Source organism: Mustela putorius, unplaced genomic scaffold, assembly GCF_011764305.1.
Source record: "Mustela putorius furo isolate JIRA1106 unplaced genomic scaffold, ASM1176430v1.1 tig00000450_pilon_pilon_pilon, whole genome shotgun sequence".
NCBI classification, from domain to species: Eukaryota; Metazoa; Chordata; class Mammalia; order Carnivora; family Mustelidae; genus Mustela; species Mustela putorius.
Window position 1 is genome coordinate 2,697,604 of NW_025421385.1, and position 16,010 is coordinate 2,713,613.

The 16,010-nt window shown below is 46.7% G+C and overlaps 1 protein-coding gene across 7 annotated transcripts in view; it reads left to right on the forward strand.

Annotated features, from left to right (window-relative positions):
- Positions 1-16,010, forward strand: part of LOC101683137 — a 69,992-nt gene that overhangs the window by 2,643 nt on the left and 51,339 nt on the right. Inside the window, exon 2 of one of the 7 annotated variants that reach the window (XM_013044390.2) lies at positions 15,007-15,180. The exons of 5 other annotated variants lie outside the window; for them this stretch is intronic. The gene's annotated coding sequence lies outside the window, so the exon portion shown is untranslated. Of the gene's footprint in view, positions 1-15,006; positions 15,181-15,209; positions 15,484-16,010 lie in introns of those variants that run through there. One more of the 7 variants, XM_045080062.1, reaches the window with a different exon arrangement.

Genomic DNA, 16,010 nt, shown 5'->3' on the forward strand with positions numbered 1-16,010 from the left:
GGTCCGACTCCGCATTTCCGCGGCGGCGCACTTGTGGCCCCTCCCGAGGGCCGCTCCCGCCGGACGCGCCGCGCCCGCACTAGGAGCCCCGTCGAGGGGGACGCGTGTCCTGCGACAAGAGGCGAACCAACCGTTTCCGTCTTGTTCTCCGTGGTTCGGGTGGACGCACCGCGCTGGAGCGTGACCCGGTGGATGCCGTAGCCCGTGAGGTCCGCGCCCCTCGCGCTGCTCTCGGCCACGGAGACGCAGAGACGGAGGCGCGGGGCCCGCGGGCTGGGTGCGGCGTCGGACGAGGGAGGCGGTTTTCGGCCGGGCCGAGGGCCTGCGTCTGCCGCGCAGCGGAACCCGCTCGGGGGAAGCTCGAGTGTCCCCCAGGCCGGGACGTGCCCCTGCCCGTGGGGTCCGCAGGCCTCTCGGACAACGTCGCAGCCGCCGGCCGGTTCGCGGCGGACCTACGCGCGGTTGTGGTGCGTTACGCGTCAGTCACCGCATGTTGATGGGACTTGGTTGGGCTTGGACGTCGGGCCGCTTCCTCGCTCGTGCGCGCCACTGGCTTCCCGTCCGGCCCGTCCGTCGGGAGCCGGAGCCGGGCCCGGAGGCTCGGCGGGCGTCCGGCGTCCGAAAGCCGCCGCGGTTGGGGCTACTGCGCTACTTTCGCTAAATGGCGACACTTTCTCGGTTTTACTGTTTTACGGTTTCGATTTTTCCTTCCTTGAGAAGCTCCAGACTTTCATATTGAAGAAAACGGACAGATAGGAACGTCACGTGGGCCGTGGAACTGGCGGAGTCACCGAGTCACTCAAGGAGCGCGCGGGCCGCGCGGGGGCTCGGGTGCCCCTGACCACCCGCCCGCCCCTGCCCCGTCAAGGCCCCCAGGAGCAGAGTCTCTTTCCTCGTGTTTCGAGATCAGATCTCCAAGTGCGCTTGCTGGGCACCGCTGCCTTTGCCACGGAATACAAAATCCATTTGGTTTTCTTTCCAAGTAGCGATTAGCGTTGTGTGTCACTTACGATTCTCACCCACTGCACACGGGGTTCATGGATGGTGGCCTTCATCGGAAGGGCAGGAAGTCTCTGCCCCAGAGGACAGAGTGGCAGAGGTGCCGTGGAAAGCTAGCACAGGCCCCGGCCCATCTATTCCCAAGGGCTGAGTTCAAGGTTCCTCTGAACCAGCTACCTGGTGCTTCCACGAAGAACCCGGCGTGGCTGGTGCTCAGAAGCCCTCGGGAAGGTCACGAATCCTGGCCCGACTCACTCGACAGAGCACTGCACTTTCCAACATCCACCCTCGGAAAGGAGGCTCCCCTGTTTTAAGCCTAAAGAGGGTAGATTGTAACCTTGCCCATTTCTGAAACTACCAGCTCAGCTTGGTTACAGAATCAGAGCTCTGTAAACGTGCTCTCTCTTGAGTTGGTTGTTACCAAGAGAAAACTGTCAACTTAGAGAAGCTGAATATCAGAAATGTGGATGTTTACTTTTTAAATTTATTTTTTTTCGGGACGCCTGGGTGGCTCAGTTGGTTAAATTTATGTTTTTCATCATGGCAAGTATAATCTTTAATTCCCATCCCCCACCCCCTATTTCCCCATCCCTCCAACTCCTCCCGTCTGGTAACCATCAGTTTGTTCTCTACAGGTGAAAGTCGGTTTCTTGGTTTCTTTTTTTTTTTTTCCTTTTGTTCATTTGTTTCATTTCTTCAATTCCACATATGAGTGAAGTCATATGGTATTTGTCTTTCTCTGACAGACTTATTTCATGTAACATTATACTCTCTAGTTCTAACCACATAGATGCAAATCATGAGATTTCATTCTTTTTCATGGCTGAGTAATATTCCATGGTATCTATGACCCACATCTTCTTTACCCATTCATCTGCCAATGAACTCTTGGGCTGCTTCCACAGTTTGGCTATTGTTGCTAATGCTGCAGTAAACATAGGGGAGCATGTATCCCCTCAAATTAATGTTTTTGTGTTTTTTTTTTTTTTGTAAAAACCCAGTAGTTGAATTACTGGATCATAGGTCAGTTCTATTTTTAACTTTTTGAGGAACCTCTATTCTGTTTTCCAGAGTGGCTGCACCAGCTTGCATTCCCACCAACAGTGCAGGAGGGGTCCTTTCTCCCCACACCCTCACTAACACCGGTGTCTCTTGCCTTGTTGATTTTAGCCATTCTGATGGGTGTAAGGTGGTATCTCACTGTGGTTTTGATTTGTATTTCCTTGATGATGAATGATGTTGAGCATCTTTTCATGGGTCTGTTGGCCATCTGCAAGTCTTCTTTGGAGAAGAGTCTGTTCATATCTTCTGCCCATTTTTTATTTTTATTTTTTCAAGATTTATTTATTTATTTGTGGGGAAAGGGGCAGAGGGAGAGGGAGAGGCAGACCCTATTGAGCTGGATGTGGGGCTGGATCCCAGGACCCCGGATCATGACCTGAGCTGAAGGCAGAGGCTTAACTGACTGAGTCATCCAGGTGCCCCTCTTCTGCTCATTTTTAAATTGGATTATTTGTTTTTTGTACATTGAGTTGTTCTTTGTATATTTTGGATACTCACCTTTTATCAGAGATGCCATTTGCAGTTATCTTCTTCCATTCGGTAGGTTGTCTCCACTGTGCAGAAAGTTTTTATTTTGATGTCATCCCAATACTTTATTTTTGCTTTTATTTCCCTTGCCTCAGGAGACATGTTTGGAAAATGTTGCTAGAGCCAGTGTCGTAGACTTACTGCCTGTGCTCCCTTCTATGATTTTTATGGTTGCAGGTCTCACATTTAGGTCTTTAACCCATTTTGAGTTTATTTTTGTGTTGGTGTAAGAAAGTGGTTCAGTTTCATTCTTCTACATGGGACTGACCAGTTTTCCCAACACCATTTGTTGACGAGACTTTTTCCCATTGGAGATTCCTTCCTGCTTTGTTGAAGATTAATTGACCATGTATTTGTCGGTTTATTTCTGGGTTTTCCATTCTTTCCATTGGTCTATATGTCTTTTTTTTTTTTAAATTACTACCACTCTGTAATATAATTTAAATCTGGAATTGTGATGCCTCCACTTATTTTTTTTTCTTTTTTTCAAGATTGTTTTGGCTATTAGGAGTCTTCTGTTTGGTTCTATACAGATTCTAGAATTGTTTGTTGTGGTCCTGTGAACAATGCTGTTGGTATTTTGATACGGACTGCATTAACTCTGTAGATTGCTTTGAGTAGTAGAGACATTTTAACAACATTTGTTCTCTTTCAACTCATGAGCGTGGAATGTCTTTCCATTTCTTTGCATCATCTTGAATTTTTTTCAATAGTGTTTTATAGTTTTTGGAGTACAGTTATTTCACCTCTTCGGTTAAGTTTATTCCTAGATATTTTATTGTTTTAGGTATATTTGTCAATGGGATTCTTTTCTTTTCTTTATTTTTTGGATTATTTTCTTAATTTCACTTTCTGTTGCTTCATTATCAGTCTATAAGAAAGCAACAGATTTCTGTACCTTGATTTTATATCCTGTGATTTTACTGAATTCATTTATCCATTCTAGTAGCTTTTTGGTGGAATCTTTAGGGTTTTCTATGTATAGTATCTGGTCATCTGCAAATAGTGAGAGTTTTACTTCTTAATTTCCAGCTTGGGTGCCTTTCATTCCTTTTTGTTATCTGATTGCTGAGGCAGGACTGCTAGTACTGTGTTGACCAGAAGTGGTGAGGGTGAACATTCTTGTCTTATTCCTGACCTTAGGGGAAAAACTCTCAGGTTTTCACCATTGAGTTCAGTGATGTCAGCTGTGGGTTTTTCATCTCTGGTCTTTATTATGTTGAATTATGGCCCCTGTAGGCCTACTTTGCAGACGTTTTTATCATGAATGGACGTTGTTAAATGTGAATAATTTAGTAGGAACTGAGACATAGGTGAAAGTACTGGCATATGGTGGATTTGGGTGGGTTTGGAAGATATCATGAATTATTTTCAGCAAATATTCTTCCTGGTGGGCATTGTTCTAGTAATAATTACACTTGAGGAAATTTATATTAGACAGATAATCAATAAATATATATGTATGTATAATAGGAAATGATTATAATTAAATTATCATTTCTGATGCCAGAAATCACTTAATGGTTTTTAAAATAATCAAAAAATATATTTCATTTGCTACTTTGTGTACATTACACTTTGCATAATAAATATTGGTTGTGTGAGCTTTGCTTACAAAGCACCCACAATAATCCATTATTTGATCAAAATGGTGCTTTGTGTCAAGGAACTTAGTCTACAATTTCCTGTGAACTTGAACCCAGTGGAGAAGACTATACCGTGCAACACTGCACTGTAGCCACAAGAGAGTAATCAGCAGCGAGCAAGATCATCATTTCAGCAGCGAGCGAGATCATCCATTTCAGCATGAAATTATTATTTCCTTATCGCCCCTACTCCGGGCCCCGTGCTGTCTGCTCATCATGGTGGCATTAAGTCTATCTGCATGGTTTTGCACAAACGAGCGCATGAGATGTAGGAACATGCATGTTATTTGTGGATATGTGTGTGGCCTTCAAAATCATACTAGGAAGAAAGATCAGATCAACCCTATAAATCCTCAGGAGGGCAGCACGGAGGCATTTAGTGACGTCTCTTCTAAATACAGCTTAGTGACCCAGCACGCTCCGCTGTCTGGAACTTTGCTGATAACAGCAACTAAGCCGAATGACCTTAAAGAATCAAAACACGTGTCACAGAGTCTGGGTACCACGGGAACGTGGTTACCGATGTGCTGATGGAAAGCGTGAGAGCAGCCGTCACTGACAGCGGACTTCTGCCGTCAGACCCCTCTCAGGACTTCGCACGCATCAGTGAACGTGGCTCCCGAGGAGACCCCAGATGGGAGGCACGACTGATTTCAAGCCCGTTCCCCAGAGGAGGCAACAGGGTGACTTGTTACTGTCCTGCAGCTTGTACGTGTCGGAGCTGCAGCTGGGCCCACACCGGCGCCCCGAGGTCCCAGCTCCTACGCTACTTGTCCTTGCCGCCTTTCACATGACCTTGTGTGAAAGCGACCGTGTAAACTAGGCGTTTCCCCTGCAGGCAGGGTAGACATTCATTGGACTTTTAATTGTCTTCATAGTCGGCCGATTATCGGATTCTTTTGTTGTTATTGCTCATAAAATATGGTTGTTATGCACACTTCTCTACACTCTTATTTTCCGTCGAGCTCTAAGCCCAGGCCAGGTTAGAACCCGTGAATTAAAACGGTCACGGTGGCCGACGCAGGCAAGCGAGCTGGGCTGTTTCCGCGTCGACCCTGATGCTGTCCCTCTAGTACCCGCAGAGGAGTCATCTGTGGTCCTGGAGGCCTGGCTGCGTGTCAAGAAATGTTTCGCTGTGTTTGAAATCCAGAAAGGTTCTGGGCAGGGTCGGCCTGGGGCTGCATACACAAGCCCTTGGAGGCCTGAGACCACGAGGCGTGGGGGAGCTGAGCCCCCCGTGGAAACTGTGCTGAGAGCTCCAGGGCCAACTGGGACCCCAGGAGCACCCTAGAGACGTGCCCCACGCTGAAGGACAGAGCCCCTGGTGGACCTTCTGCAAGAAAGAATCTTGGGGTTTCGTGTCACTAAAGTGCATTGGAGCTTACAGGAGCAGCTGCCAGGGCCGGCAGAGCTGTGAGCCCTGAGGGGGGCCCCCTTCCCTCCCACCTGACCCCGTGCAGCAGTCGGGGTTGATGGAGCAGATAGCCGGGTGAGGCCGGTGCCCTCAGACTGGCCGGCCGGGTGATGGGCAGCGTGTCGGTCACCAAAGCAGGAGACGGGAGAACGACCATAGCAGCGGGCACCTGGCCAGCTGCAGAAACCAGTCGTCTGGGGCTGGAGAAGGTCAGAGTGGGCCAGGCTGTGGGCCGACGAGGGAGGTGCTCCAGGCTGGTACAACAGGGAGCGGATTCCAGGCCTGGGTGTGCGGAACCGCTGGGCCGGGTCACCGCTGCACGGGCTCCTGCTCCTCGCCCTCTGCCCTCTCTGGACTGGGCGAGAGGCTCACCGTTCCCTCTGTCCGTGCGGGCTGGGAAGGCGTTGTCATGATCCCTGCGGAATTGTCGCGCTAGGGGAAGAAATCCCAAATTATGGAAGTTTACTTGTTTATTTTTAAAGATTTATTTATTTATTTGAGAGAGAAAGAGAGTCTAGAGAGAGGGAGATAGAACCTCAAGCAGACTTTCCACTGAGCACCGAGCCCCACGCAGGGCTCCACCTCATGACCCTGAGATTGTGACCTGGGCCAAAATCAAGAGTCAGCCTCTTGACCGACTGAGGCACTCAGGTACCGCGCACCCCAAATTATGGATGTTTAATGTATAACAAGCCTGTTGCAACCAGCGAGAAGAGATGAACTGCGGAACAAATGTGTACTAGCGCTTCCTCCCCTCCCGCAGCTCCGGGGGGAAACCGAGCCGTACAGTTTCTTACCAGACCAATGCGCTCATCTCAGTGACGGAGGAGAAGTTAGTTTTTGCCTCTTGGATAGAAATGATATAGTCAGACACAACAGTTAAGTTTAACCCAGAAACATTGTAGAAACCTTTATATACAGTGAAATAAAACTTCATGTTAAAAGACAATGAAATCCAAAAACAATATATGTGGAAATGTGATGGGAGTTTGCATCCAAAATGCATATGGATTGCTATTAAGAAATATAGAACCGATAATCTGCTAAACAAACAGTCAGCGGTACTAACAGTTCCGCCCCAACAACAGCCCTTATGTCTACAGATTATATTACGCTTTTCAGAGGGCATGGTTACGTCCTCTTCCAAGTGGCACAGGACAGAGCCAGGACTAGAGTCCGACAGGAGGGCACAGAAATGGATTTCTGCAGAAAAACATTCGGCTCCTCTAGTAAATTTAAATTGTAGTCACTTGAGTTATTACTATTTTACTACAAAAGCAGCCAAACTAAAAATCCCTGACACGGGCTGGTACATGAACAATGAATATTTACTGATTGGAAATTAGCTGAATCAAGGTAGTAATTGAGTTGTAATAAAATAACTTTAATAATTGTGTAAAACTTGCATTATATAGAAAGGCACACACAGCAGAATTACAAAATCAAAATACTGAAGTGCACGAAGCAGCAACAGGTGTGTGAAGTACGGCTGTCCACGGTGAGCGCGGGAGACCGCCCCAGCAGACGGCGAGCAGGGGTGAGCTCCCCGTGAGATCCCAGCCTCCTGTCTTAGCTGTGTGTCTGTCTTCTCCCCCAGAAAAAGAAATATCCACTTTGCAAGGTTCTAGTAAATAGATGTGAGGGCAGACCAGGGTTTGACTTGAAACATGTTCGATACATAATTGCTGAATTAAGTAATAAAAGTTGAACTGGCAGAGTGCCTGGTGCTTGGTAAGTATTCCCTTTAATTATTTCTAGAAATACAAGAGAAAACGAACCAGGCAAAGAGTTAATAATTGAATCATACTAGTTTATTTTTTTATAAAATTGACTATAATAATATACACTTAAAAAAAAGGCATAGCAAGAAGCTGATGCTTTTTGAAAATATCAAATGAAAAATGAATGTAATGTTTTAAACTTTATTTTTAAATACCGTTACCTAGGCAGCCTGACTATCCCACTTGTCTCATTCCCCTCAGCTTCTGGAAGGCTGAAGATTTGTTTCTTAGATTTCTAGAGTAGAAAGAGACCTCATAAATTGTTTTCAATTTATACCCATGGTCTGAAGGAATGTGAAGCACACATACACACAAACAGGACATTTTTTTTTTTTTTTGTAATGCCAAACCTGAGTGTGTAGGACATGGTGTCAAATCCTAGCTCATTTAGCATGTGTTTGTATCTCCGGCACCCGCAGTCGGGATACAATGTAACAGCAATGAGCACCCGACCCTGCAGGTCGCGTGGGGAGCAGCCCAAGGGACATGGACCTGTTCAGTTGTCCCAGGTTGACAGGTAGGTAGGCTCTCTTGTCACCCTTGCCATCCACAGATGAGAAACAGGGAACATGGAGAGCTCATGGAACTTCCCAGAAACCCAACTAGAAAACACCAGGGCTGGGAGTTGAGCTCTGGAAGTCTGGAGATGGGAGCTCAGCCCAGGAAGAGGCAGAGGCACATTAGCCGGCATAATCTCTAAAATGTGAAGGGTGTAACAGTAGAGACATAGACGTGATCTCTTCGTGGAAGTAAAGATGATCTCACAGTCAGCTGATGGAACCGCAGGCACATGGCCCCTGGGACTCTAGGTTGATAAAACAGTGGGGTTCACACAACGTTGGAGGGAGAAGCACTCCATGTATTCTGTAGCTCACCACATCGGCTCTGGGGTTCACAGTAAATGACCACAAATGGAGTAGCCCATAGAATTTTTTTAAAAAAAGATTTTATTTATTTATTTGACAGAGAGAGATCACAAGTAGGCAGAGAGGCAGAGAGAGAGGAGGAAGCAGGCTCCCCGCTGAGCAGAGAGCTGGATGCGGGTCTCGGTCCCAGGACCCTGAGATCATGACCTGAGCTGAAGGCAGCGGCTTTAAACCACTGAGCCACCCAGGCGCCCCAAGTCCATAGAAGTTACTCCCTCACAGCTCTGGAGTGGAGAAGTCTGAAATCAGAGTGTCAACCACTCTAGAGGGCAAAAATGAAGACCTTATGATTCAGAGGAGCCAAAGACATGACTGTACAACCTTCAGATGATGTCTCCCAAAGATCCTAAGGTCAGGAAATCCAGTCACACAAGGACATTTCAAAACGATGGGTGAGCCTCAGAGCCTGTCAATCAATTCTGGAGCCTCTAAGGAGCTTCAGAGCATGGGCAGTGTCATCTCAGCGGGATCCAAAGGTAGAGAAGGGGCATCTCAAAACATCTGTGGCTGAGGTCTTTGTTTCATGAAATGAGTCCCATTGATATGCATGGGAGACACAAAGTTTTGAGAAAGTCGCTTCCACAGAAACCTGCTAGCTTGGGTTTCTGCATTCATTCCTTGGCAAGGAATGAAGAGGGTACAAAATGACAGGAGACCCTCCAACTTCCCAGATTCTACCATCAGGAAGCAGGCTGAGAAAGATGCTCATCTGCAAACAGGTGCCACCTTTTGTTTCAAAGCAAGGAAGACTCAGAAAGCAGAACCAAGAGCCCAGAGGGTGAACCCACAAGAATTATTCCCAGGCCTTGAAACCTCATCAAGGAACTTCCAACATTGCCCATCTGGCTTTGGAGACTCCTTTAGACTCTGTTTTTCTCTTCTTTGAAGCAGAACTGTCTGTGGCTATTGTCGGCTGCTGGTCCCACCAGTGCGTGCTTGGTGTATTGGGAGTAAACAGCTCTTCTCTTTGGTTTCCCAGACCCAAAGATGGAATTGGGCCCCAGGAGTTGAACTTAGTGATTATACCAGGAGCCTTCTCTGACCTTTGATGTGATTTTGATAATGACATTTTGAACTCTCAGCTGATGCTACAAAGAAAAGAGAATCTTGGGAACCTGGGGAGAGACTAAATGTCTTTTGCATGTGAACATAGGAGACAGGGCTTAGATGGTGGCAGGCAGACTCCAAGAGGGTCCCCACAATTCTTGCTTCATAGTATTTATGCCTTTGTGTAATCCCCAGCCCTGAATCACAAAGCAGGACATGTGACTTGTTCCTACCCAATGGCATATGGTGATAATGAAGGATGCCACTCTAGGGATGCATATGCTTCCCCAGTCAGACCTCCAGATGAGGATGCAGCCCAGCCAACACCTTGACTATGACCATGAGTCTGTGAGCAGGATACCCAGCTAATCCATTTCTATGTTTCTGACTCACAGACACTCTGAGGTCATGATGTGTGCAGTTTTAAGTGGCTACAGCTGGGGTAATGTGTTACACAGCAATAAATAATGAATGCATGAAATTTATTCCATTTATTCCTTTAACACCAGTAAAGAGTGTGATGCCAGTGCACAGTAAAGATGTTAATGGCTACATGGTCCTTGGTTTGTATCATTTTTATTAATCTGAACATATTTAGAATATTAATAGCCCAGTTCATTCATGAAATAGATAAAAGATTTTTAAATAATTTTACACATAGTGGTGATTCCTCTATATACTTAGCTCTTAAATTGGTTGATACAATTAGATAAAACTTTAAGGCTCACAGGTACAAAAGGATTATTTAATATGCATTGATTTCCTACTGTATGCCAGACTGCTTTGGGCGCATCACAGACAGTGTCGTGCTCTCAGAACAATCCTGGGAGGAATCTATTTTTATTAAGTTAGTTTCTGCTGAAAAAAACTGAGGGTTTGAGAGGTTAAGCAACTTGCCCAAAGCTGTGCTCTGATCTGATCCCAAGTTAGACAAACCCCAAAGCTCATGTCCATTTCCTTTAATATGTTGCTTATTTTTTAAGTTTTTAAACTGAAAGTAGGAGATTCTTTCCCCCCAGGTTTATTCATCTATTTGCTTTTACCAGTACATTTTTAAAAGATTGATTTACTTATTTGAGAGAGAGAGAGAGAGAGAGAGAGAACACACGCGTGAATCGGGTTGGGGCAGAAGGAAAGAATCTCAAGCAGACTTTCTGAGCACGGAACCTGATGCTGGTTTCGATCTCATGACCTTGAGATCATAACCTGAACCCAAACCAAGAGTTGGACACTTAACTGACTGAGTCACCCAAGCTCCCCTACCAGTACATTTTAAAAATAAGGATCTTTAATTTTTTTTAATTGTCATAATTGTGTTGAACACACGACAGAGTAGAAATGCAAGCACTTTCCTTATTCCCTCACCAAATATTTTTGAGTGTCTTTTATTATTATAAAAATGCAAAATAAGTAATTTTAATTTTGCTATTTGTTAGCTACATTATTTCACTTTATGATTTCCATAAATATTTTCATTACAAAGAATACTGAAGTCTATATTTATCCTAGGTGTGAATGAGCAGCAATTAATGTTTACTAAGCCCTAATCCAGCACCAGATGGCTTCAGTGGTGATTTCTACCAAATATTCAAAGAAGAATTAGTATCTCAAACTCTTCTAAAAACTAGAAGAAGGAATTCTTCCAAACTAATTTTACCAGGCCAGCGTTATCTCAACACCAACATCAGACAAGGAGGTCACAAGGAAAGAAATTTACAGGCCAATATCTCTGGTGAAAATATATACAAAGATCCTCAATAAAATATCAGAAAATTGAATTGAACAATATATTAAAAGGCTCATAACCTATGATCAAGTAGGATTTCTCCCACATTAGTCAGTGTGATACACCACATTAACAAAGGAAAGGATAAAAATCACATCAGCATCTCAAAAGATGCAAAAAAAAAAAGCATTTGACAAAATAGAACATCCATTTATGATAAAAACTCTCAACAAAGGGTTATAGAAGGAACATTTCTCAACATAATAAAAGACTTATAGGACAAGCCACAGCCACATCATATTCAGTGAAGGGTTGGAGGCTTTTTCTCTAAGATCTGGAACAACACAAGGATGCCTACTCTTGCCATTTTTATTCTACACCATTATTAGAAGTCCTAGCCAGAGCAGTTAGGCAAGAAAAAGAAATGAGGCATCTAAATTGGAAAGGAGAAAATAAAATGGTCACTATTTGGAAAGGGCACAGTATTACAGACAGAAAACCTAAAAACTCCACCAAAAAAATCTTAGGGCTAATAAAAGAATTCAGTAAAGTTGCAGGAGACAAAATCAATGCACAAAAATCTCTTGCATTCCTCTGCACGAATAATGAATTCTGAGAGATGAAGAAAATAATCTCACTTCCAATTTCATCAAAAAGAATAAAATACTTAGTAATAAATTTAACTAAGGAGATGAAAGACATGTATATTGAAAACTACCAGGCATTAATGAAAGAAATTGAAGAAGACACAAATAAATGAGAAGCTAGTCCATGCTCATGGGTTGGAAGAATAGTGCTAAAATGTCCACCCTGCCCAAAGCAATCTACAGATTCAATGCTTCCCTGTGAAAATTCCAATGACATTTTTCTCCTGCAGAATTGGAACAAACAGACCTAAAATGTGTATGGAACCACAAAAGACCCCAAGTAGCCAAAGCAAATTTTGGATAACTTGTCATGGTCTAAGAGTATCTCTAAGACAACTTTATATTTGTAGATTTCTGTGTTCATAGGGGAAATATTCCCCTAAAATATTGATTTGAAATGAACAAATCTGGCCCACTCGGTATGTAGATACTACCATTCCTGACTATTGAGGGTTAAAACTGCTCCCAGCAATTAGATTCTCCAAGCCACTGTGGTTCCTTGACTTGAAGCTGCCTCTCAGTGAGCGGTGAGCGCGGGAAACTAGTCAAGGGTAAAGTTCGGGGTCTTGAGGAGTTAGGGGCCTGGTGCTGCACGTTCTGGGAAACGAGTGCAAGTGAGCTCTGACTCAAGACAAAGGAAGATCTTCCAGGGGACTCCAGGTTTGCACAAGGAGATTCTCCCTGGATGCCTCCTTTCTTCTGAGAGGTGTCACTCCTTCACAGTGAAAGGGAAAGCGGGCTGTAAACACACTCTCTATACATCTACAGAAAGAGAGAGAGAGAGAGAGCGAGAGCAGAAGGCTTCAAACCTCTTCCTGGGCTGGTGGTGGTTCTATTCAGGACTAGACTCCTGCAAACATCGTTACTAACAGAAGTGGGTCAAGTTGAAATTTCTGTGGAGTCGGCTGGGGGTCGGAGTGGGCTGAAACCGAAGTCAGATGCTTTTTATCTTAAGCCCTTCTGAACAACGTCGTTTTAAACAGCCATGCACGTGTATGAATGTGATTTTTAAAACACAATAATGCAGAAATTTAAAATTTTAGACTCAGAAGGGACTGGAGGTGCCGTCTAACCCACTTCATTTTAGGAGGAGTTTAGTGCCAGGATCGGAAATGGTTCAAAACTAAGAATAATGAATAGAATATATTCATACTTATGGAGCATATATCTTTTATTCTGAATTCAGGTTTCTAGCTCGTTAGAATCAGTGGGAGAGGGCGATACCATTATTAAGGTTTAATCAGCCTATCCTAACAAGAAATATAACAATGAGAACACACTTGAATTTTCACCAAGAAAAAGTCACCGAGATGGCAGGGCACAAGCTAGATGACGCGACTGCCTCTGTGGGGAGATGTCCCAGGACACTGAAGTTCCTTTTGGGATTATTTAAAATGATTTGTTTGTCTCTCTAAACCTTCATCAGTGTTTACACTGTCGTAGGTTATCTATAAAGATATGTTTTTGATTAGGTTTATTCTCTTCTTCTCCAAAAGGGAACACTGCAGATAAAGAAATCATCAAGAAATAATTCCCAGGTCTTGGGTAATGCTTGGCAACACTTGAGTGCCCAAGCCTCTGAAGTCGACTTTCTGAAATGAAATGTACTCTGAACCACTTTCCCACTCACTTTCTCAAATGTTTAAGGTAAACAAGCTTAAGAGGCAGCACTCTGTTGGCAGTGCCTGCGCAGAGCTCCCTAAGTTCCTAAGCGCATCTCTGTGTGTGGTCCGGTACCTGTGGATTCCCGGCCCCGCCCGCAGGCCCGCAGTCGCCGGCTGCACCGGGTGGGCGGTGGGCCTCCGACTCTCGCTGCCCTGGGGTCCTCCACCGAGGGGGTGGCCGCGGGCAGCGATGCTCGATGCTCGGGGACCGCGCGCGAGGACGGCCCCCCCTGCCCCAGGGGTATTTGCTGAATCCCGATCCCGCCTTCCTGAGAAAGAGCTCGCTCCAGAAATTAAAACCAGCTCTCAGTATCTTAAATAGGTCAGACACAAAGTCTCAGTGGCCTTGCTTGACCACTGCTACTTGAAAACAAATTTCTTAATAGTTTAAAATGTAAGGGAGCGCAAAGGGACATTTGGTTATTCGGAAGAGTTGATCTTTTACGAGAAACTATTTCACGAGACTCCTTGGAAAGTGGCTCGATACTCACAGCTTCGTGTTCACACGCGGCTAGTTGGGGGAGGACGTGAGAATGTGCCAGATCACAGAACCCCAGGACGTGAGGATGTGCCAGATCACAGAACCCCAATCTTCTCTTTCTACCCCTGAGTCTTCTTATTGGGATGAGAGTAACTGCGGCTTCTAATGGCCCAACGGAACGCGGGACAGAAGCGCGCCGCAGGTTTACGGCCTGCCAGCGGGGCTCCGGGCGGGTCGGGTCGGGCCCGCGGCCGTTCCTCGCCGGTCCCCGCTGCGCGCTCATTAGCACCCACTGTCCTTAATGGCTTCCTGTGGCTGGATGTTTACTTGTCATTTGTTGTCGCCTTTGTCTCCGCGCTACTGAACCGCGGGCTGGCGGCGACTCTCCTTTCCAGCCTTGCAGTTGCTCCTGGGGGTGAACAGGCGCCCCCGACGCCCCGCGCCCCGCGCGCACCTCCCGGCGCCCCGCATGCACCCCGCGCCCCGCGGACACCCCCACTTCACCGCCCCCTGCATGGGCCCGGAGCAGCGCCAACCCTGCGGGCTTCCTCGCCGGCACCAACCCCCTCCGCGCCGCGCCGCGCCCTGCACTCCACGCACCGCAAATAACTGGCATTTCCGCACCCCTGCATGCACCCCGCGCACCGCCCCACGCCGCGCAGCGCGCCCGGGCGTGCAGCTGGGGCACACACGTGGCCCTGCCGGTGCCTCCCCAAGTGTCCCCCATTCCCGGCGCGCACGTACCTCGCGCTCCGGCGCCTCCCCAGTAGGATTGAGGGCAAGCTGGGAGCGGGGCTGAGAAGCCCTGGACAGGCACGCCCGTTGCCGCAGCGTTCCGTGTGTCCCCTCGCAAATGTGCGACCCAGGAACTGGGGGCCCCGGACCCTGCAGCCCCTCTGCCCTGCGTAGGTGGAAGCAATGGCAGACCCCGTCAGCCCCTCAGGGACACGTGAGACGCAGAAAGGCGGTCAGGAGGGGACACCCCAACACCATGCCCCCCAAGCCCCTACACCCTGAGGGGCTGCTTTCTGTACCCTCGCAGGCACAAGTGATGACGCGCACGACGGACGCCCCTGTCTTTTCAGGGCCGTTCTGTTCCGGCGGAGCCCCAGCAGCAGCCTCGGCGGGTGAAAGCTCTTCCTGCCCAGGGAGGAGGGAACCTACCCGGGGGGCCACCGCAGCCTCCGCCCAGATCGACCTCACCTAGTGAGGAGCTGCTTTAGAAACTGGACGGAAGACATTGTGTGACTTGTGCTGACGTCAGTTACATTCGCATCATCATCATCATCATCCCCCCCCCCCCAAATCCCCCAATCTCTTTAGAGCCCCGCACTTCCTGACTTGATTCTCCTTGAAGGGAACACAGGGGATCCACCCCAGAGTTAAAAATCTCTGCACTAACTAGTTCTTCTTCTAAAAAAGCTTCTCCAGGTATCCAGTTCTGCTTATCAACCGAACCAGGCCTTATCAGTGTGACAGGCCCTCCCAGTTTCTAAGAGAGGACATTTAGAGGAGGGGAGACTCCTGGTGCGTCATTTATTACCACGCCGGCCTGTTTCTAGGTGACAATTGGTTTATAGGGTGTGGTAATTCCAAAGTCCCCCGGCAAAGGGAGATGGAATTAGAAATGGAATTGTAGCAGACAGTTCTCTTGATCTACTTCCTCTCGCAGCTCTCAAGGCTCTTTCTCTTTCTCTTCTTTCTCCATTCCGTCCTGACGTCTCTCTTCTGCTTCCCCTGCTTGTCCAAAGAAGTCTCCTAGGTCAGCTCCTAGCTGCTATCACTGAGGACAGAAGGAGGAGGAGAAAGAGAAGGAGGAAAGAAAAAAAAAAAAAGCACAGTTCACTTCCCTTCAAATTGTTCCCTTTAATTCTTAAATACAAATGAGCCCCTGGAGCTTAGGGACAAAGACTTTCAAAGGTATTACTCTTGCCGGGTCAGAAGTTACTGTTGAAAAAAAACCCTTTCCTAATTAGATACCTGTCAAGTGTCCAAGTGTTAGACTCTGAGGCTTAGAAATGGAATTTTAAAGTCCTAATTATCTGCTGACTCATAATTTGCCACTACAATATCACTGAAATACAATTAT